At 41.4% G+C, this 24,634-nt stretch overlaps 1 pseudogene; it reads left to right on the forward strand.

Moving 5' to 3' along the window:
• Positions 1-4,404: 4,404 nt before the first annotated feature.
• Positions 4,405-4,513, forward strand: LOC133573340 (5S ribosomal RNA; annotated as a pseudogene).
• The last annotated feature ends 20,121 nt before the right edge of the window (positions 4,514-24,634 follow it).

Consider the following 24,634-nt stretch of genomic DNA (forward strand, 5'->3'; position numbering starts at 1 on the left):
CAGTCCATAGTGGATCCAACATAATAGTAAGAGTCCAGTCCATAGTGGGGCCAGCAGGACACCATCCCGAGCGGAGACGGGTCAGCAGCGCAGAGATGTTCCCAGCCGATGCACAGGCGAGCGGTCCACCCCGGGTCCCGACTCTGGACAGCCAGCACTTCATCCATGGCCACCGGACCTGTGCCCCCCCCCCCTCAAGGAAAAGGGGAGCAGAGGAGAAAAGAAAAGAAACGGCAGATCAACTGGTCTAACAGGGGGGCTATTTAAAGGCTAGAGTATACAAATGAGTTTTAAGATGGGACTTAAATGCTTCTACTGAGGTAGCATCTCTAATTGTTACCGGGAGGGCATTCCATAGTACTGGAGCCCGAATAGAAAACGCTCTATAGCCCGCAGACTTTTTTTGGGCTCTGGGAATCACTAATAAGCCGGAGTTCTTTGAACGCAAATTTCTTGCCGGGACATATGGTACAATGCAATCGACAAGATAGGACGGAGCTAGACCGTGTAGTATTTTATACGTAAGTAGTAAAACCTTAAAGTCACATCTTAAGTGCACAGGAAGCCAGTGCAGGTGAGCCAGTATAGGCGTAATATGATCAAACTTTCTTGTTCTTGTCAAAAGTCTAGCAGCCGCATTTTGTACCAACTGTAATTTTTTAATGCTAGACATAGGGAGACCCGAAAATAATACGTTACAGTAATCGAGACGAGACGTAACGAACGCATGAATAATGATCTCAGCGTCGCTAGTGGATAAAATAGAACGAATTTTAGCGATATTACGGAGATGAAAGAAGGCCGTTTTAGTAACACTCTTAATGTGTGATTCAAACGAGAGAGTTGGGTCGAAGATAATACCCAGATTCTTTACTGATTCGCCTTGTGTAATTGTTTGGTTGTCAAATGTTAAGGTGGTATTATTAAATAAATGTCGGTGTTTAGCAGGACCGATAATCAGCATTTCCGTTTTCTTGGCGTTGAGTTGCAAGAAGTTAGCGGACATCCATTGTTTAATTTCATTAAGACACGCCTCCAGCTGACTACAATCCGGCGTGTTGGTCAGCTTTAGGGGCATGTAGAGTTGGGTGTCATCAGCATAACAATGAAAGCTAACACCGTATTTGCGTATGATGTCGCCTAGCGGCAACATGTAAATACTAAAGAGTGCAGGGCCAAGAACCGAACCCTGAGGAACTCCGCACGTTACCTTAACATAGTCCGAGGTCACATTGTTATGGGAGACGCATTGCATCCTGTCAGTAAGATAAGAGTTAAACCACGACAAAGCTAAGTCTGACATACCAATACGTGTTTTGATACGCTCTAATAAAATATTATGATCGACGGTATCGAAAGCAGCGCTAAGATCAAGAAGCAGCAACATAGATGACGCATCAGAATCCATCGTTAGCAGTAGATCATTAGTCATTTTTGCGAGGGCTGTCTCCGTAGAGTGATTTGCCCTGAAACCGGATTGAAAAGGTTCACAGAGATTGTTAGACACTAAGTGTTCATTTAGCTGCTGTGCGACAATTTTTTCGAGGATTTTCGAAATAAAGGGAAGGTGGGACACCGGTCGGTAGTTTACCATGAGGTCAGGATTAAGGTTAGGTCTTTTGAGCAGAGGATGAATAACCGCTTTCTTGAATGCTAGGGGAACAGTGCCAGAGGAAAGTGATAAGTTTATAATATTTAGGGTCGTTTTTGTTGAGGCGGATGAGATTTGAGTAATATTTAGCTTTAGCTAAGGTAAGCATGCGTTTATACGATATTAAACTATCACTCCATGCTTGATGGAAAACCTCAAGCTTGGTCGCGCGCCATTTGCGTTCCAACTTTCTACATGATAATTTATGAGCTCTGGTTTCCTCTGTAAACCATGGGGTGCGCCTTTTAGGGGCCCTTTTTTGTTTTAGCGGTGCTATACTATCAATGGTTTTGCGCAGGGCATTGTCAAAGTTGTTAGTGAGGTTATCAATAGAGCCGACATAATTTGGGAATGGTGCCATTACCGAAGGCAGTAGGTCAGCAAGAGTCATCGTTGTGGCGGTATTAATGTTGCGGCTGCTATAGCAGTTATTATTATTATTAGTTTGTTGACAATGAGTCAGAACTTCGAATTTTATAAGGTAATGATCGGACATTACTTTAGTATACGGGAGTACCATAACTTTGGAGGTGGTGACACCCCTGACCAGCACTAGATCTATCGTATTGCCGTTGCGATGCGTAGGTTCATTTATTATTTGTGTAAGACCACAGCTATCAATTATAGTCTGGAGCGCCACGCACTGAGGGTCCGATGGGGTATTCATATGGATATTAAAGTCCCCCATTATGATTATATTGTCTGCGTGCGTCACTAGATCAGCAACGAACTCTGAAAATTCATTAATAAAGTCCGAGTAGGGCCCTGGGGGGCGGTAGATAACAGCCATATCGAGAGGCAGCGGTGCGACAGACCTCATAGTAAGCACCTCAAACGATTTGTATTTATTATTTAGGTTAGGGGTAAGGTTAAAGTTTTCATTGTATATTAATGCGACCCCCCCACCCCTTTTAAGGGGACGGGCAATATGCGCATTTGTATAGTTAGGAGGAGATGCCTCATTTAGCGCAAAAAATTCGTCTGGTTTGAGCCAGGTTTCGCTAAGACCAATGACATTAAGATTGTTGTCTCTAATGACCTCATTAACTAATAACGTTTTGGGGGACAATGATCTTATGTTTAAAAAGCCCATATTATAAGTATTGGGCTGTTTTGACAAGTTTTTGTTTAAATTATCCGTAGTAGAAATATTAATAATGTTGCGTTTATTATACGTAGTGCACTTTAAATAGTTTCGACCATATCTAGGAATTGATACGACGGGAATTTTCAGATTGTTTGCTTGATGATACGATCGACTGAACGCATCATGATTTGCCACCTCAGTAGAATGCATATCTACCCCGGACACATTCACAACAGAAAACACATTATCTGAGTTGTGTGTTATTCTAAGAACATTTCTATGCGTACAGGAATTATCCAGCCTGGTGCTGGCTAGTTCTAGCTTAACTGACTCCTCACCCGGACTAGCAGGCTCTGTAATTGCCTGTGACCGGGCTTGCTCTAGTGTAGTTAGTCAAATGTGACTTAAACAGTAGTCTATATTCTTAGACAGGATGATGGCGCCTTCCTGGTTAGGGTGAAGGCCGTCCCTCATCAGAAAGCCTGGTTTGCCCCAGAAAGAGGGCCAATTATCAATAAACGTTAGTCCCTGTTGTCTACAGAAGCTAGCCAGCCACTTGTTAAGCGAGACTAATCTGCTATATCTCTCATCATTGCCTCTCGCAGGCAGGGGGCCAGAGACAATTACTCGATGCCTGGACATCTTTCTAGCGAGATCACAAGTCCTGGCTATGTTTCTCTTTGTAATCTCTGACTGTCTCATTCTAGTGTCATTGGAGCCAACGTGTACAACTATATTCGCATAACTAGTGGTGCGATTAGCCTGTCGTACGTGTTTACTAGGCCTGTTGCGAGTTAGCTCCCTAAGATTAGCCTCAATGTCAGGTGCTCGGGCCCCCGGGATGCACTTAATTGTGGCTGGTTTGCAAAGCTTTATGTTTCGGGTGATGGAGTCCCCTATGACTAAGGTGTGGTGCCCGGTAGACTGGGGTGTAGGACTAGCTAAAGAGCTAAATCTATTATGCGTCTCAACCGGTACACCGTAGCTTGCAGGCCGCTTAGGACTGCTACAGGCTGGGCTAGTTAGCTCGCTACAGCTAACGCTAGCAGATGTGTCCGCAACATCTAAAGTTACGAGATTACTCTGCTCTAACTGGCGGACACGGCCCTCTAGCAGAGCCAGCCTCTCTGTGAGTAAGGTGCAAGACGCGCAGGAAGCCGTACTCACGGTGTTTTCTGTCACCGAGTGAAGTTCCTGCTGTCTTCCGAGAAGTCCTGGTCACGGTGTGCAGGAGTAGACTCCTTCTGACCGGCGCCCGGAGACGCCCGGCGACGCCTTTCTCCGCGCTAGCTTCGTTAGCTTAGCAGCTAGCTGCTAGCTAGCTGCGGGAGGGGTGGAGAGACAGAGATCGGGTGATTTGCAAGTTAAATAGTACTACTAAATATGTTGAGAAAGTAATAAAGAAAGCTGCAGAACAATTTAAAAGCACACAAATAGAACGATACTTAGCTTTTTCGAAACAGCGAGCAGTCAGCGAGCAGTCACGCACGGTGACACATGTGCCTCAAGGCACTTCAGTGCTAACAGTGGAGCAAAAGTCCAAAGAGTTAGACAGGCTGAGAAAACGAGCAGTGATTCTTGTATCACACACGCGTTGCTCATTGCAGAAAGGTCCTGTCAACCAGCTTGTTACATTTAAAAATCTGATTTTGAGGCCATTTTCTTGGCTTACGGCCATACTACCCTGAGCACGCCTGATCTCGGAAGCTAAGCCGGGTCGGGCCTGGTTAGTACTTGGATGGGAGACTGCCTGGGAATACCAGGTGCTGTAAGCTTTTGGTGACGCGCCCTTTCCCCCTTTTGCTTTTGTCACAACGGCTATAGGTACTTGCCATACTTGTCAATTGAGCTACATATTGCTCGTCCGAACAAAACGCTACTCTCCACCCAAAACCTTTTTGTTTAGTTTTGACTCGGTTTGAGATTGATAGCAAGATTTGCAGTATTGCCAACAGTGACACATGTGCCTCAAGGCACTTCAGTGCTAACAGTGGAGCAAAAGTCCAAAGAGTTAGACAGGCTGAGAAAACGAGCAGTGATTTTTGTATCACACACGCGTTGCTCATTGCAGAAAGGTCCTGTCGACCAGCTTGTTACATTTAGAAATCTGATTTTGAGGAACCAAGACGTCCTACCTCTTCAAGAATCATAAGGAGATACACGATGAATACAAGCGGAAGATGGATGAAAAGCAAACACCGAAAGCAGCTTGCATTGAACAAGGTGCCCTGTCTCCACGCAGCATTTCAGAAGCTCTGGCTGACTGCTTGGCCACTTCAAGCACTCACCACTATCTTGCAGCACATTTGTGTTACTCATACAAATACGTTAGAGCAGGGCAGATTGAGCCCAGTTTATAATTTCATGTTATACAGTATGACAGGCAGTCTACTACAGGAGGACTATGTTATTGTTTACTTTATTACTCTAGTATACTCTGGACTGAAGCTGTGTGCCTTCATTGTTTTTGTAGCTGTTGTTTTGAGGCATGTTTAAAAAAATAATAATAATGCACTTAGTGAAAGTCAAAGTATAGTATTTCCCATAGTTGTAGTGGATATCAGGATTATCTCAGGGAGAGCATGTCCCAAATTCCAAGATGCTGTTTTGAGGCATGTTTAAAAACAATTATGCACTTTGTGACTTCACTAATAAATATGGCAGTGCCATGTTGGGACTTTTTTCCATAACTTGAGTTGAAGTTGTTCTCTTATTTTGGAAAACCTTGTTACATTGTTTAATGCATCCAGCGGGGCATCACAACAGAATTAGGCGTAATAATATGTTAATTCCACAACTGTATATATCGGTATCGGTTGATATCGGAATCGGTAATTAAGGAGTTGGACAATATCGGATTATCGGATATCGGCAAAAAAGCCATTATCGGACATCTCTAATAAAAAATATTGAAATTCAATGATTTGGACATTTGCAAACAGCTAAAATGATGAACAAAACAAACTATAACCTGCTACCCAAGAATGTACAACGATTATTCTTAACAAAAGATGAGTAGTACAATCTTAGAGGAAAGTCTAATTTAAAACATTTTAATGCGTGAACAACACTTAAAACATTTAGCATATCAGTATATTTGATTAAATTATGGAATGGATTAACCAAAGAAATCAAACAAAGCACCAATATGATTCATGTTCAAACTAAAAGTGTTCACAGAGCACAAAGAAATATAATTATGATAAACATCTTGAACCGTTTAAAACATTTTGTACCTATGGTATAATTAGGGCAGCACGGTGAAACAGGGGTTAGTGCATGTGCCTTATTGTGTGGAGTTTGCATGTTCTCCCCGTGACTGCGTGGGTTCCCTCCGGGTACTCCGGCTTCCTCCCACCTCCAAAGACATGCACCTGGGGATAGGTTGATTGGCAACACTAAATTGGTCCTAGTGTGTGAATGTGAGTGTGAATGTTGTCTGTCTATCTGTGTTGGCCCTGCGATGAGGTGGCGACTTGTCCAGGGCGTACCCCACCTTCCGCCTGAATGCAACTGAGATTGGCTCCAGCACCCCCCGCAACCCTTAAAGGGACAAGCGGTAGAACATGGATGGATGGATGGAATAAACTAATGGTACGGCATCCTCAATGTTTGGTAGGTACATCGGTATTACTAGGTCACAGTCCGGTTCATTTTATGTACAGTGCGGAAAGTAATTTTCATTGGATGAACCAATTTTCAAAACAATGGGGAAGTCCTAAGAACTCAGTAATTTACACAGCGGGAGACTTTTAATTATTTAATTATATACAATTATTTCCAAACATATGCAGATTCCAAGAGCAGCAGTTGTTTTAAATGTACAAAAAGTACAATTTATTTGGATGTGTCACTACTTCACTAATGTCTAGATTAATAGAAGACCCTCAAATGACAATATATTGGTTAGTATGATCCTACAATGAACCTGATCATGCCTGAACCCCAGTGTCACTGTCCACATAGAAGCCAGTTTTAAAGTCTGAAGTCTGAACTACAGTACACTTTTAAACTCAACTGAAGTTTGCAGCTGCACACAGATTTAGCCTTCCAGACAAGATTTTCTATGGTCAAACCATGATGACAAGAAGATTAAGCTATTTATCCATGATAACAGTGAGTATGTTTTGCAGAGTCATGGTGAGGTTTTCAAATCTATGAACAGGAGGACTTCTATTGCTCATTCGTCAAATTCCCCTGGTCCTTCCAACAGGGATTTTGGTAAAAGTTATTACAGACTAGCACAAAGTTCCTAAAATAGTCTATTATAAAGGATAAAAAGTTCCTTAAAGGCCTACTGAAATGCGATTTTCTTATTCAAACGGGTATAGCAGGTCCATTCTATGTGTCATACTTGATCATTTCGCGATATTGCCATATTTTTGCTGAAAGGATTTAGTAGAGAACATCGACGATAAAGTTCGCAACTTTTGGTCGCTGATAAAAAAGCCTTGCCTGTACCGGAAGTAGCAGACGAGTAGCGTGACGTCACAGGTTGTGGAGCTCCTCACATCTGCACATTGTTTACAATTATGGCCACCAACAGCGAGAGCGATTCGGATCGAGAAAGCGACGATTTCCCCATTAATTTGAGCGAGGATGAAAGATTCGTGGATGAGGAAAGTGAGAGTGAAGGACTAGAGGGCAGTGGGAGCGATTCAGATAGGGAAGATGCTGTGAGAGGCGGGTGGGACCTGATATTCAGCTGGGAATGACTAAAACAGTTAATAAACACAAGACATATATATACTCTATTAGCCACAACACAACCAGGCTTATATTTAATATGCCACAAATTAATACCGCATAACAAACACCTCCCCCCTCCCGTCCATATAACCCGCCAATACAACTCAAACACCTGCACAACACACTCAATCCCACAGCCCAAAGTACCGTTCACCTCGCCAAAGTTCACAACCAGGCTTATATTTAATATGCCACAAATTAATCCCGCATAAGAAACACCTCCCCCCTCCCTTCCATATAACCCGCCAATACAACTCAAACACCTGCACAACACACTCAATCCCACAGCCCAAAGTACCGTTCACCTCCCCAAAGTTCATACAGCACATATATTTCCCCAAAGTCCCCAAAGTTACTTACGTGACATGCACATAGCGGCACACACGTATGGGCAAGCGATCAAATGTTTGGAAGCCGCAGCTGCATGCGTACTCACGGTACCGCGTCTGCGCATCCAACTCAAAGTCCTCCTGGTAAGAGTCTCTGTTGTCCCAGTTCTCCACAGGCCAATGGTAAAGCTTGACTGTCATCTTCCGGGAATGTAAACAATGAAACACCGGCTGTGTTTGTGTTGCTGCAGTCTGCCGCAATACACCGCTTCCCTCCTACAGCTTTCTTCTTTGCTGTCTCCATTGTTCATTGAACAAATTGCAAAAGATTCACCAACACAGATGTCCAGAATACTGTGGAATTTTGCGATGAAAACAGACAACTTAATAGCTGGCCACCTTGCTGTCCCAAAATGTCCTCTACAATCCGTGACGTTACGCGCAGACGTCATCATACCGATACGTTTTCAGCAGGATATTTCGTGCGAAATTTAAAATTGCACTTTAGTAAGCTAACCCGGCCGTATTGGCATGTGTTGCAATGTTAAGATTTCATCATTGATATATAAACTATCAGACTGCGTGGTCGGTAGTAGTGGGTTTCAGTAGGCCTTTAATGTCACGACGGGGTTTTCGCAGCTTGTGGGGTTCGTTCTCCCGAAATGCAGACGGACCACTCTGGACATGGCATGCAGGTGGGAACATGATTTAATTATCAAAACTCAAAGAGGTACAAAAAACAGAAAACGAGCCGACAGAACAACGTGCCTGATCGCACTCGAAGCTAAAGCTACACTTAGCATGGACAATGGACAAGAAATAAACACCTAACTTTGGCATGAAACAAACAAGGCCGACTGACAGGCTTATTAAATAATGCTTCTGATTAGTGCTCGGGCAGCAGGTGAGCGGGCGAACACCAATCAGAGACAGGTGGAAATAATAAGTAACCATGTTAACTAAAACAAACAAGGGTGCACAAAAACAGGAACTATTGGAGTCCAAAACTAACAGAACATAACAAAACATGATCTGGACCACGGATCATGACACTTAAAACATCCATCCATCCATTTTCTACCGCTTGAACAATTCAATCGTATTTATATAGTTCCAAATCACAACATAAATGATCTCAACACAGGGACCTGTGGTCATGGGCAAGTGGGGCAGAGCCTTTCTTGTTTAGATGACAAATTAAAAAAAAAAAAAAAAATGATGAAATTAATATTAATATTTTTTCATTAAAATGTGTTGTAAATGCATTTTTTTATGAATCCATCCATCCATCTATTTCTCCCGCTTGTTCCGTTCGGGGTAGCGGGGGTGCTGGAACCTCTCTCAGCTGCATTCGGGCGGAAGGCGGGGTTCAGCCTAGACAAGTCGCCACCTCTTATGATTCCAATCTTTTTTAATTTTTTTTTTGTAAAAATCTCAAAAGTTGCCATTTCCTGATCATTTAAATGATTACATGTAAGCTGATATGAGGTTGCGATATAAACGCTCCTGTCTGCTTAGTGTGTATGAAAACCTTTGTGCACTGGTGGATTTTGTGCAGGGCGCCATGTCCTGAGTGCCCTGGATGAATATTATTAGGGAAGTCCGATAATGGCTTTTTGCCAATATCCGATATTCCGATATTGTCCAACTCTTTAATTACAGATACCGATATCAACCGATACCGATATCAACCGATATATACAGTCGTGGAATTAACACATTATTATGCCTAATTTGGACAACCAGGTATGGTGAAGATAAGGTACTTTAAAAAAAAATTAATACAATTATATAAATAAATTAAAAACATTTTCTTGAATAAAAAAGAAAGTAAAACAATATAAAAACAGTTACATAGAAACTAGTAATTAATGAAAATGAGTCAAATTAACTGTTAAAGGTTAGTACTATTAGTGGACCAGCAGCACGCACAATCATGTGTGCTTACGGACTGTATCCCTTGCAGACTGTATTGATATATATTGATATATAATGTAGGAACCAGAATATTATTAACAGAAAGAAACAACCCTTTTGTGTGAATGAGTGTGAATGGGTGAGGGAGGTTTTTTGGGTTGGTGCACTAATTGTAAGTGTATCTTGTATGTAATCTTGTATCTTTTTATGTTGGTTTAATAAAAAAAATTTAAAAAACTGACACCGATAATAAAAAAAACGATACCAATAATTTCCGATATTACATTTTAACGCATTTATCGACATCTCTAAATATTATCATAAAAACCAGGGCGTCATTATTAATTAATTATCCTAGCTGCACCCTGGACAAGTCATCGCCTCATTTCAGCAGGTGAAAACAATTATTATTAATCAACCGCAGACGATGGTAACAACGCTCGGAAGCAAGGGTGAAGTCATTGCAGGCCAACACACAGAACAGGAAGTAGGCGCAAAATAATAGCGCTAAACAGGAAAAACACTTATAGGAAAAAAAACACCTACAAAACACCATCAGACATGACCTCGCTACAGGTCATGACAAAAAAGATTACGAACCAGATTTGACAAACCACTAAATTTGCAGCTTGTTGCATCAGCTCTGTTCTTTTTTAAATAATTTAATGTCTTTTCTGTTCTTTCATGTTTCCCTCTTGTTTTCATGTGTTTTTACATTACATTTTGTGAACTTTTTGTATCTGCACTGCAACCACATCATTTCCCTACTATGGGAGAAAAAAAGTCTAACTTATCCTTTCCGATCCTTTTCTATAATTTCCGCATTAAACTAATCTGGCTGGCAGGCTACTGTATGAAAATATGTTGTTCTAAGTTACAAAAATTATATTTATATTGGGGGTAATCAGAGTCACCCACTCTTCTAAAGTTTTATGTATCGTGCCACGTCGTCCGTCGGTGGGACCTCATCCGCTGCTGGGCTTTGGGAGAGACGCACATGGAGCGGTGAGGAGGAGGGCACACCCATCTAGCCAGTTGCAGCAAGCCATCTTTTCAAACGCTTGTCCAGAGGTGGGTAGTATACCAAAAAGTTGTACTCAAGTAAGAGTAACATCACTTTATAATATTATGACCCAAGTAAAAATTAAAAATAGCCTTGAAAATAATTACTTGAGTAAGAGTAAGGACGCAATCCAGAAAAAACTACTTAAGTATTGAGTAACTTGTGAGTAACCTTAGATTTATTTAGTAGCTATTTTTGAATGGTTCTTGGACTACAACCATAATCAGTGTGGGTGAGCGTGCGTGCATATGTGTGCGCATAAGACATAAAAACATACAATTTACTGCAACATGTTTTTTTTAGTTGAAGGTGGAATTCCTATAGGCTGAAATGTGAACATTTCTACTGACACAGATGACAGCACATGATATATTGTTATTTTTTACTACTTTTTTTCACTAGTAATCATTGAAGATTTGTGCTGCCTTGTCTGGCATCCCAAACAATTGTCCTGGCAATTATGGTTGAAATGTGTTTGTTTCAATTGAATGTCTCATTTTCTATTTCTTAATCTGAGTTTAAAGACACAACTGATGCATAATTTAAGACTATGATACCAATATAGTATGGGTTCATCTTTTAAAACTTTGATACCAATGATGAAAATGTATTTTTCTTTATGCCACTTATGGGGCAGCACGGTGGAACAGGAGTTAGCGCATGTGCCTCACATTACAAAGGTCCTGAGTTCAATCCCGGGCTCGGGATCTTTCTGTGTGAAATGTGCATGTTCTCCCTGTGACTGCGTGGGTTCTTTCCGGGTACTCCGGCTTCCTCCCACCTCCAAAGACATGCACCTGGGGATAGGTTGATTGGCAACACTAAATTGGCCCTAGTGTGTGAATGTGAGTGTGAATGCTGTCTGTCTATCTGTGTTGGCCCTGTGATGAGGTGGCGCCTTGTCCAGGGTGTACCCCGCCTTCCGCCAGAATGCAGCTGAGATAGGCTCCAGCACCCCCCGCGACCCCAAAAGGGACAAGCGGTAGAAAATGGATGGATGGATGTCTGACGCCATGTCACTTTCTACAGTCATTACGTTTCTATGCACTAAATGAGTCTGCTCTTACAAACAGCTAAGATGTGCTAGCGTCATGTCACGTAATTAAAATGTCTTCTTTGGAAACATTCTGACAACTATTAATCAAGTAGGTTTTTATTTTATCGTATACTTTAAAAATACTGACTTATATCAGCTCCTATATCTGCATTTTGTGCTTGTTTGGCATGATCCCACTACTGGCTTTTCTTCTTCGCCTACAAATAATGTAGAATGGCAGGCTGCGTTTGATCGGTGAAATTGAGTCAAGTGTCACTTGGTCAAACAGAATCATGTGACAGTGCCTGCCGGAAGAAGATTTGCTGACAAATGAATGTGTTTTTGCATGCCTTAATGCAAAGATTACAATTATGTTATAAATAAATGTAAAGATCGGAACGAAACTAAATGTAACGTAGTAAAGGTAGTGTTCCTTCTTCACAAAAACACTAAAGTAAAAGTATGTTGCATTAAAACTACTTTGTCAAGTACAATGGATCCAAAAAGTTACTTAAGTAAATCCATCCATCCATCCATTTTCTACCGCTTGTCCATTTTGGGGTCGCGGGGGGTGCTGGATTCGGGCGGAAGGCGGGGTACACCCTGGACAAGTCGTCACCTCATCACAGGGCCAACTCAGATAGACAGACAACATTCACACTCACATTCACACACTAGGGCCAATTTAGTGTTGCCAATCAATCTATCCCCAGGTGCATGTCTTTGGAGGTGGGAGGAAGCCGGAGTACCCGGAGGGAACACACGCAGTCACAGGGAGAACATGCAAACTCCACACAGAAAGATCCCGAGCCCAGGGATTGAACCCAGGACCTTCATGTTGTGAGGCACATGCACTAAACCCTGTTCCACCGTGCTGCCCACTTAAGTAAATGTAACAAAGTAAATGTAGCACGTTACTACCCACCTCTGCGCTTGTCTGTTTTGACGATGTACATCCATCTTCTTCTTTCCCTTCTTCCTGATGCCTGATCATTTCTTTTTTTTCAGCCTGTCTGCAGTTTCAAGAGCACACGGCATTCTCACAATTTCAACCTGGTGTCGTTTGCTCGAAACACGGAAAATAAGAACCTCCCACTAACTTATGTGTGCAGAACTAAAAAACATGGCTACTTTCAATATAATATGTGTATTTATAAGGGGTGTGACCTGGGCTGGGTTTGGGTCTTGTAATTGACATCTGGGGTCAATTACAAGTTGATTGCAGCGTAGAAAAGAAATGTGCTTGGATTTGTGCATGTGCACACTTTAATACATCTGGGTTTTTTTCTTGCGTACAATGTTTTCTAGATTTGAACGTACGTCTATATTTAGTAGAATATCCACACAACTCTTAATACATGAGGCAAGTTTTTTGTCATATTGGCATGACTGTAAATACCATTGTGGACACCAGTGACGTGCAGTCACTAGAGGTGAGGCGGGGCCTCACCTGCCATCATGGAAAGAATTTTTTTTTTTAAATAATCTTTTTTTATTAAATTGTTATATGTATCCAGTGATTATACTATAAAGTTATTTTCCATTTAATTTCACCCGTTTTAGATTATTTTTATTCAAAATCGCTGAATTTTCACATTTGCCGTTCAAATACTGAGAAGAGACGGTGCGGTGAACAGCAGCCAGTTGAGGCACGTCACTGCGTTGTGCCTCACCATGGATTGCGGACTCGGCTAACTGCTGGTTGCTGTGCAGTGAGACCGTATTGCTATATGAACTATATTATACATTTCCATAGTTTAGTTAGCTGAGGTATATAATGTACAGTGTATTTTGTCAACAACTGTATGTGTGTAACGTATTTCTTGTGCTGAGCGATCATAAAACGGCTGCAAAAGACGCACTGGCTGAGGCTCGCCTCCTGCACCCCCGCCGTAGAATGCACGGCAACCCCTGACGGGAGTGTTATATCAACTAAAGCCCACACTTAAACTTTCCACGTGCAAGATTGAATCTATTTAAAAAAGTTATTTCATAAGAAGCCAAAAAGTGCAAAAACAATAATGTTCGTGTTGGAGGAGTTGTGAATGACTGCAGGGCCACAACATTAGGTACACCTGCAGACTGCAGATGTACCTAATTCACAACTCCTCCAACACGAACATTATTGTTTTTGCACTTTTTGGCTTCTTATTAAATAACTTTTGTAACCTATTTTTATGGGCTTTCCTCTTTGTGATGTTAAGTTCCTGTTATGCGCTGTTATACAGTATATGCCTTGAGCTCTTATTTTGAAGGCGCTAAGAGCGGAAGTGATGACACGTTGGAGTGGAGCGGAAGTTTTTGAAAGAAGGTAAATAAAGTGGTCCTCGTGAAAACTGGAGCCTCCGTGTTTGTTATTTTGTAGTTTCATACAGTATAGGCGACATTTATAAACCCTCGGTTACACTTTTTTAAATAGATTCAATCTTGCACGTGGAAAGTTTAAGTGAGGGCTTTAGTTGATATAACACTCTCGTCAGGGGGTGCATTAATCCAGCACAACAGCGGCTCATGGACTTATTTTATAAGTAAAGGTAAGACCATAATAACGTTTATTTAATTAAATGTGCTTTTTTGTGTGCTACAGTTTGTATGTGTAAAGTTAAAGTTAAGTTAAAGTACTAATGATTGTCACACACACACTAGGTGTAATGAAATTTGTCCTCTGCATTTGACCCATCCCCTTGATCACCCCCTGGGAGGTGAGGGGAGCAGTGGGCAGCAGCGGCGCCGCGCCCGGGAATAATTTTTGGTGATTTAATAACCCCCAATTCCAACCCTTGATGCTGAGTGCCAAGCAGGGAAGAATGCTGGTATGAGCTTTTAAACATAACCCGTTAACTGCTGCCAATCAAATGGTGAATAAGATACTCTTTAGGGTTCATATGTTTGTAAATCTGACTGTGATGAAGTCAGTGCCTCACCAGCCATGAACCTCACCGCACGTCACTGGTGGACACCAAGGTCATGTCTTTGGTATTTTTTTTAAGTGAAAAAAAGTGTGAAGCTTGGGTCGCATGACAGCAAAGGTTGTGATTTAAGAGGCAGAAGGAAGCAGGAGACAGCGTGCAGGTATGAGATATTTAATGAACAAAGACAAACACATTAAAAGGCACATGTGCAGCGAGGTGCAAGTTAGGCCTACTGAAATTGCGATTTTCTTATTTAAACGGGGATAGCAGGTCCATTCTATGTGTCATACTTGATCATTTCGCGATATTGCCATATTTTTGCTGAAAGGATTTAGTAGAGAACATCGACGATAAAGTTCGCAACTTTTGGTCGCTGATAAAAAAGCCTTGCCTGTACCGGAAGTAGCAGACGAGTAGCGTGCCGTCACAGGTTGTGGAGCTCCTCACATCTGCACATTGTTTACAATCATAGCCACCAGCAGCGAGAGCGATTCGGACCGAGAAAGCGACAATTTCCCCATTAATTTGAGCGAGGATAAAAGATTTGTGGATGAGGAAAGTGAGAGTGAAGGACTAGAGGGCAGTGGGAGCGATTCAGATAGGGAGGCTGCTGTGAGAGGCAGGTGGGACCTGATATTCAACTGGGAATGACTAAAACAGTAAAGAGACATATATATACTCTATTAGCCACAACACAACCAGGCTGAATCCCGCATAACAAACACCTCCCCCCTCCCGCCATATAACCTGCCATTACAACTCAAACACCTGCACAACACACTCAATCCCACAGCCCAAAGTACCGTTCACCTCCCCAAAGTTCATACAGCACATATATTTCCCAAAAGTCCCCAAAGTTACGTATGTGACATGCACATAGCGGCACGCATGTACGGGCAAGCGATCAAATGTTTGGAAGCCGCAGCTGCATGCATACTCACGGCACCGTGTCTGCGTATCCAACTCAAAGTCCTCCTGGTAAGAGTCTCTGTTGTCCCAGTTCTCCACAGGCCAATGGTAAAGCTTGACTCTCATCTTCCGGGAATGTAAACAATGAAACACCGGCTGTGTTATCTGGCACAACAGTCAGGGGGTGCATTCTACGGCGGGGCTGCATTATCCGGCACATTACCTGCCGCAATACACCGCTTCCCACCTACAGCTTTCTTCTTTGCTGTCTCCATTGTTCATTGAACAAATTGCAAAAGATTCACCAACACAGATGTCCAGAATACTGTGGAATTTTGCGATGAAAACAGACGACTTAATAGCTGGCCACCATGCTGTCCCAAAATGTCCTCTACAATCCGTGACGTCACGCGCAGGCGTCATCATACCGAGACGTTTTCAGCAGGATATTTCGCGCAAAATTTAAAATTGCACTTTAGTAAGCTAACCCGGCCGTATTGGCATGTGTTGCAATGTTAAGATTTCATCATTGATATATAAACTATCAGACTGCGTGGTCGGTAGTAGTGGGTTTCAGTAGGCCTTTAAACAAACACTAATGCATGGGGGAATGCACAAAAAGCTAGGACTATGCAGAAACAAACTTACTAGAAAGCCTCAGACAAGGGAACAACATTCAACAGCATACATACAGAATATAATCTCGCCACAAAGACCGCAGCACCAGCTGGATTTAAATAGCGACAATTAAACTCAAAACAGGTGCATTGGGAGACAAATTAATGCTGCTGCAGGACACTCAAAAAGGAAGTGGAACTACAAAATAAGTGTTGCAGGACAGGAACTCAACATTAAACACTAACAATCTCAAAATAAGACACTGCCTGTTGTAACCAGCTGTGGCAAAAAGAATATGATGTGACTGACTGCAAATGTACGTTGTGTAGGACATTGTGTGCGCTGTACTGTACATCACCATGCCGTAAATCCTCCTCTCACAATATACAATCTTTGGTCATGCACAGCCGGCAACAACTCCAGCAACAATGAAGTCCCCTTTTACTATAAACTGTCAACGTTTATGCGTTAACACGTGATTAATAAACTTTTTTTTGCGTGTTATCATAAATGAATCAAAATTAATCACACCATTTGTTATGACGGTGTGTAAATGCAAAGATGATTGATGAGAGGTGACCAATTTCACTACAGTTATTTTCTTTTTTTATTGATTTTACAAACATACTTATTGCCTCTGTACATATTTGTCTACTATGACGTACAAAATGTAACTGTAATGTCCCAAAATGTCCAGCAGAGGGAGACCCCCGTCTGCCTGAATGACTTGAACACCATCCATCCATCCATTTCCTACCGCTTATTCCCTTCGGGGTCGCGGGGGGTGCTGGAGCCTATCTCAGCTACAATCGGGCGGAAGGCAGGGTACACCCTGGACAAGTCGCCACCTCATCGCAGGGCCAACACAGATAGACAGACAACATTCACACTCACATTCACACACTAGGGCCATTTTGATGTTGCCAATCAACCTATCCCCAGGTGCATGTCTTTGGAGGTGGGAGGAAGCCAGAGTACCCGGAGGGAACCCACGCAGTCACGGGGAGAACATGCAAACTCCACACAGAAAGATCCCGAGCCTGGGATTGTACCCCAGTCTACTCAGCAACTTCGTCTTGTGAGGCAGACGCACTAACCCCTCTTCCACCGTGCTGAACACGTTGAATCTAATTCGACAATTCTATTTAACATATTGGCACTATTACACTTTTTTTAACGTATCTGACATCTTCTTAACTTGTTAAAGACAACTTAAGGCATTGCTTCTACGCTGCTTTGTGTAGGAGGGCAACAAAGATTACTACAGAGGACAGCAACATGCACGACTTGCTTTGAGACCAATACCGGAAGTCAACCAACAGAAAGTAATTTAGCGGAAGTGACATCTTCCAACTGCTATTATAACGATTATAGCATACAAGAAATTAAAACAACTTTAGCTCCAAAATAAAGCATTGCAGTCACTATATATGTCTTTGCACATTGTATAAACAATACAAAAGTATTATCAAATAATTTATGCAAAGAATATTAACAATTGACTTCAGGACAACACAATACACAGTCGTGATCAAAAGTTTACATACACTTGTAAAGGACATAATGTCATGGCTGTCTTGAGTTTCCAATCATTTCTACAACTCTTATTTATTTGTGATAGAGTGATTGGAGCACATACTTTTTGGTCACAAAAAAATTCATGAAGTTTGGTTATTTTATGACTTTATTATGGGTCTACTGAAAATGTGACCAAATCTGCTGGGTCAAAAGTATACATACAGCAATGTTAATATTTGGTTACATGTCCCTTGGCAAGTTTCACTGCAATAAGGCGCTTTTGGTAACCATCCACAAGCTTCTGGCAAGCTTCTGGTTGAATTTTTGGCCACCCCTCTTGACAAAATTGGTGCAGTTCAGCTAAATTTGTTGGTTTTCTGACATTGACTTGTTTCTTCAGCATTGTCCACATGTTTAAGTCAGCACTTTGGGAAGGCCATTCTAAAACATTCAATCTAGCCTGATTTAGCCATTCCTTTACCACTTTTGATGTGTGTTTGGGGTCATTGTCCTGTTGGGACATCCAACTGCGCCCAAGACCCAACCTCCGGGCTGATCATTTTAGGTTGTCCTGAAGAATTTGGAGGTAATCCTCCTTTTTCATTGTCCCATTTACTCTTTGTAAAGCACCAGTTCCATTGGCAGCAAAACAGGCCCAGAGCATAATACAACCACCACTATGCTTGACGGTATGCTTGGTGTTCCTGGGATTAAAGGCCTCACCTTTTCTCCTCCAAACATATTGCTGGGTATTGTGGCCAAACAGCTCAATTTTTGTTTCATCTGACATCACATGGACAAAGATAAGACCTTCTGGAGGAAAGTTCTGGTGTCATATGTTTGGAGGAGAAAAGGTGAGGCCTTTAATCCCAGGAACACCAAGCCTACCATCAAGAATGGTGGTGGTAGTATTATGCTCTTACACAGCAGAGACATTAAATGTTTCTATGCTGCAACAAGCCCTGCGATGAGGTGGCGACTTGTCCAGGGTGTACCCCGCCTTCCGCCCGATTGTAGCTGAGATAGGCTCCAGCGCCCCCCGCGACCCCGAAGGGAATAAGCGGTAGAAAATGGATGGATGGATGGATGCTGCAACAACGGAAATCATTGACCCTTGTCACCCTCCAGTCTGCCGACGGGGAAACCACCCTCACAGAAGATCAAGCCATCCTCCAACTGTGGAAAGAACACTTTCATACACTCCTGAATCGCCCATCTACAGTGGCTGATGACCTGCTGTGTAAGGTCTTCCAACGCCCTGTCAGGCATTGGATGTCACTCCCTCCCTCCTACATCAAGTTTCAGAAGGCAAAAAAGATCCCCAGACCCGACAACATCCCCTTGGAACTCAACTGTCATGGGGGCACGGCCTTAAGAAGACCAGGCTATTGATGACAATTGTGCGCATGTGGTAGATGAACATTGTTGGGTTAGTTACTGAAAACCAGTAACTAGTTACAGTTACTAGTTACTTTTTGTCAAAAGTAACTCAGTTACTAACTCAGTTACTGACACCAAAAAGTAATGCGTTACTGTGAAAAGTAACTATTTAGTTACTTATTTTTTTCTTATTTCTTTTTTAAAGCTCCCATTAATGCCCTTTTAGCCTTCATTTCAGTACTGTTATTGCACTGGAGAATAATACAATCTGTTGATCAGCGCTAGGAATTTTCAAGATGGGGACCCATCAAGTCATAAAGATGGGGTCCTACAGTAAATTTTTGGGGTCCCACTTTTTTGTAAGCGTTTTGAAAAAAAATAAAAATAAACGTATGCATTATCCTGTTATATCTGACATTCTATATTGTGTTTTGGAAAAAGGTTGTCATAAACGTTACTTAATTCATAAAAAAAATAAAAATAAAAAAAGCAAACAAATGTGTATGCATATGTAAATATATTCAGTTATAAACATTCATTCACTTTCTTCTTTCCTTCATGGATCTAAACTTTACCACTGCTGGTAGTTTTTTCTATGTTTTTATTTAATAAGTTGTAGGTGTATTTATTTTAGTATAAAAGTGTAAAAAGTGTTTTGCTTCGGTCATGAAATGATGATAATGGTGTGCCAGGGCATACATACATTTTATATTTAACGCTTAAATCTCTGGAGTCTACATCAACTTCAGATCTATCCCTCATTTCAAAATGTTTTTTTTTCTTTATGTTGTTTTTTTGTTTGTTTGTTTTTTTGCCCTTTTTTGTCAAACAAAACTATGTTTTTAATGGCAAACACACAAAATATGAAAAATCTTCCACCAAAAATATTTTTCAAAGTGGAATATTTGATGTGTAGTAATCGGAACCTTGGATAGGTCACTAATTCATAACAACATTGATTTTGATTCAATATTATGTTTTGAGCAATGACAGTTTGAAAAAAATTGATTAATGTGGACCCCGACTTAAACAAGTTGAAAAACTTATTCGGGTGTTACCATTTAGTGATCAATTGTACGGAATATGTACTGTACTGTGCAATCTACTAATAAAAGTCTCAATCAATCAATCCACTCCCTCGCTCTCTCGCTCTCTCTGTCTCTGCCCCTCCCTCACGAATGCTGCTGCGTGCTCACAATTTGTTTTGTTTTTAACCCCTTCTTAACCCTGAACGTACATTGAAAATACACGCAACTCTAACTCAAAATGCCGGACATTTGAGGCATTTAAGAAACTCCGCTGGACATCCCCGCAAAAGAGGACATGTCCGGGGAAAGGAGGATGCATGGTCAGTCTAGAATATCTCCATGTTAAGAAACTCGGCTTCAGCTCCACCATGATGTCTTGTTAGTAAACACAGACATGCCCCCCAACCCCCACACCCACACCCACACCCAGACACACACACACACACAGCCCCTCTTCTCTTGTCCCCGTTGTGACACAGCAAGAATCAGAAGGACGACACTGCAACTCTCCAATAAAACACACTCAGATCTTCTGTTTTTAGCCGATACCACATAAAAAATAACGTGAAATAACGCAGTAACGCATCATGTAGTAACAGTAACTGAGTTACTGAATATAAAAAATAACGCGTTAGACTACTAGTTACCGCCGAAACTAACAGAGTTTGTAACACGTTAGTCCCAACACTGTAGATGAAGGCTGTACCTGCGGACTTGAAGGATGCCACAATCATCACCATCTTTCAGAAGGGTGACTGTTACATTTGAGGAAACTACCGCGGGATCTCCCTCCTCAGCATTGGTGGTAAGATTTATGCACAAGTACTGCTCGACAGGTCCCTGACTATTGCCAAAAAAGCCTTTTTGGAATAACAGTGCGTGGCACCCCTTACATAATCTTCTGCGCCCGCCTGCTTCAGGAGAAGTCTTGTGAGCAACAACGACCACTTCTTTTCATCTTTTGGGACCCTGAAAAGCCTTTCGATAGCATACTCAGACCAGCCATGTGGGCCACTTTGAGACGTTTTGGCTGCTCTGATCATTTCACAGATCTTGTACAGGCTGGACTGTGTTCTGACCCCCGCCCTGTTTTTCCTCTACCTTAGGGCTATGACCCATGAGGCTTTCTGACCTGGCCCAACTTTGCTGCTGACTGGATGGAGGACTTTTCAACACTGTGCGTCACAGCGCATTGCAGACTCACATCCTTGGTCACAGTGCGGGAGCTGCAGTATGCGGACGACAACGCAACCCCTGTGGACACTGTTTCCAACCTCCAGACTACTATTGATCTCTTGGATAGCGCCTGCTGCCGCTTCAGTCTCAACGCCAACATTGCAAAGACTAATATTTTTGCGCAGGGAGTCCCAAGCCATCCTCCTCCAGACACCACACTGAAAAAAGTGACTTTTTGCTGCTGTAAACTCTATTAGAGTAACTGTCACAATTTATACATAGTATTTTTAACATTCAGTAAGAACTAGAGTTTCTTAAGTAAAATTAAACATTTTATTAATGTAATACATGAATTATGGGGGAAGAGTAAGTTTTACTTATGTTTCTTCATACTATTTAAATGTTTAATAGTTGTACGTACATAAACCTAAAAATATTACATAAACTTTACTCTGAAAATCTAGTGTTTTGAAACGCATGCACGACGACGCATGCGCACAGCAGCACAACAGGCTCTGGCCGACTGGCTCTGCTCCGGCAGTTAGGATCACTTCACAGAGCACTGCAAGGTGTAGCGCGCGCATGTCATTCCACAGGTAGGTTATTACGTTCTGTTTTAAATTTGTGATAGTATACGTCTGCATGTAGTTTGACGCAATATATGTAACTGCTCATAAGTTAATTAAGTTAAGTTAAGTAAGTAAGTAAGTAAGTTAAGTAAAAAAGTTAGCATAACGCTACATTGGTCCGTGCTGGCCTGTAGTGGGAGGGCTGCAGTTTTTCCTGATAAAAACTAAAGTTAACTAATATAAAGTTAGGATATTAAAAAACCACCAACCAAACGGTATAACTTTTATCAACTGACGTCAACATAGTAGAACATGGTATTGTTCTCTGTAAAACTTTTGGCGGCGACACTGAAGTAACGTTAACGTTAGTGAATTAATGTTAATTAATGTGCATTGGGAATGAGGGGGCGATACTGCTGAATGTTTGGGAGAAATGCCCCAGAATAGGTTTTTAAAACACACATTTACTGACAGAAGCGCCAGAGGTCTTTGAGAGCATCAGCTTGCGATTACAAAGAGACTTCACTGGCAGTTTTCTTTCTTTTCTTTTTTTTTTGACAAGAAGCTAGTTATCGGTGTGAAGCCCACAGCAACATGTTTTTGTAATTCAATGAAAGAATGGATTGTTCATTACAACTTCTACTTGCAAATAAATCTGTCATGTGTTAATTGTTTTATTTAGCTAGACAAAACAAAATGTTCATTAATGTTTATGATGTAGTTTATTTCTTATTAAAATATTTTTTCCATCAACAGGAAGCAAATCAGAACAGAACATTATTCTCATAATTCAGGCAAGTAGAAATTAATGTATGCATTATATTGCTTTGTTATTTTCCCTTATTCATCCATCATAATGTAATATTAAAATTGTGGCTCAATATTTTAGACCATTGTTTTAATACCACAAATTGTGTCATTTTCAGGGTGCCCTTTGGAGGAGCCAGTGGACTTTGTGGACAGTTGGAGTTGAGGGCTAGGGAGAGGAGGTCGAGGAGAAATTCATCAGGGAGAAAGAGTAGGCCTCTTGTGGTATGAGATGGTCGTGCAAACGATGCAATTTTAGGTCATCAAGACGTTTAGAGCTTATAAAACATTATAGATTGAAGCATCCACACTAGTCAAGGCCGATCACTACCCTGCTTGTACTCAGATTGTCCTTGTTTATTTAAAAGTTGGGGGGCACTTCATGCACATTTGTCTAGAAATCATACACAGACTCAACAGTTAGGGCAGATAGTTTCATTTCCGTGTCTTGTATGTAATTCATGTAGTTTTAACACAGAGAAACAATATTTTGAACACCTCGGTACTCATCTGAAAAAGCACGAAACTGTTAATTGTGTTTTTAAAGATTGTGACTACAGTACGAATATATATTCAACTTTTGCTTCACATAAAATAGGAAGCACAATCTTCACTGCATTGAAGATTTTAAAAATACTGTATTCCAGACACATTTAAGTCAGGCAAGTGAGGTAACAGAGGGTAGTAGTTTGATTGAAAGTGAAGTTACTTCTGATGAAACATTTGTCCAAGAGGGTGAAGATTTAGTCCAGGCTATTGTTGATGAGCTTGGTTCCTTATTGCTTAAACTAGACTGTATATTCAATGTGCCTAGAAGATATATTGATGAGATAGTAGAGGAGCTTCAATGTATTACTTGTTCAGCATCTGCACCTGTTATTAAAAATATTGTCCATAGTACATTACAAAACCATAACTGCACTGTTGAAGAAGTGGTGATCACAGATTTAGTAAAAAGCCTTTGCCAGTTAAATCCTCTTAGTGTAGCCTTTAGTGGAGAAAGCCCTCTTCGCACAGCATATAAGAGAAATAGTTATTTAAAAGAACATTTCTCTATTGTTGAACCTGTTGAGTATATACTAGATGCGAAAGAAGGAAAGACCTTTCAGTATATACCTATTTTGCAATCCTTGTCACAAGTTCTGAAAAATAGTGACATCCAGGAGAAGGTTTTGAAAAGTGTAAGACATTGTAGTTCTTCATGTCAGTACACTAGTTTTCATGATGGTACCCACTTCAAGGAAAACACATTTCTTTGTGGAGAAGAGTTAAGGCTTTCACTCCTACTTTACTGTGATGACTTTGAAATATGCAATCCATTAGGAACATCTCGTAAGAAGCACAAGGTAACAGGTGTTTACTGGGTGTTTGCTGATATTCCGTCTGTATTGAGGTCTACATTATCATCTATTTACTTATCTGTTTTGTGCAAGGCAGACGACATTAAGAAATTTGGCTATCCCCAAGTGCTAGATCCATTGTTAAGTGATTTGAAAAGACTTGAAGAAGATGGTCTTTTTGTGCCCTGTTTAGGGAAAAAAATAAAGGGCACTGTTTTTTCTGTGATTGCCGATAACCTTGGTGCCCACTCAGTTGGGGGGTTTATTGAAAGTGTCAGTGGGTCACACGTTTGTAGATTTTGTGTAGGAGAGAGAGCCCAGTTTCGGGAATTTGAGGTCAGGACAGGAGCATTCCCAGGTAGAACAAAAGAGCATCACAAGTTGGACATTGAAGCAGCATTCACTAGTAACACTCATAGTCGTGGAGTTAAAGGACAGTGTACTATTACTGAAAGATTAAATCATTTTCATGTGACAACAGGTTACCCACCTGATGTATTACATGATTTACTTGAGGGTATTGTACCTTTAGAACTGGCATTGTG

Source organism: Nerophis lumbriciformis, linkage group LG30 (genome assembly GCF_033978685.3).
Source record: "Nerophis lumbriciformis linkage group LG30, RoL_Nlum_v2.1, whole genome shotgun sequence".
NCBI classification, from domain to species: Eukaryota; Metazoa; Chordata; class Actinopteri; order Syngnathiformes; family Syngnathidae; genus Nerophis; species Nerophis lumbriciformis.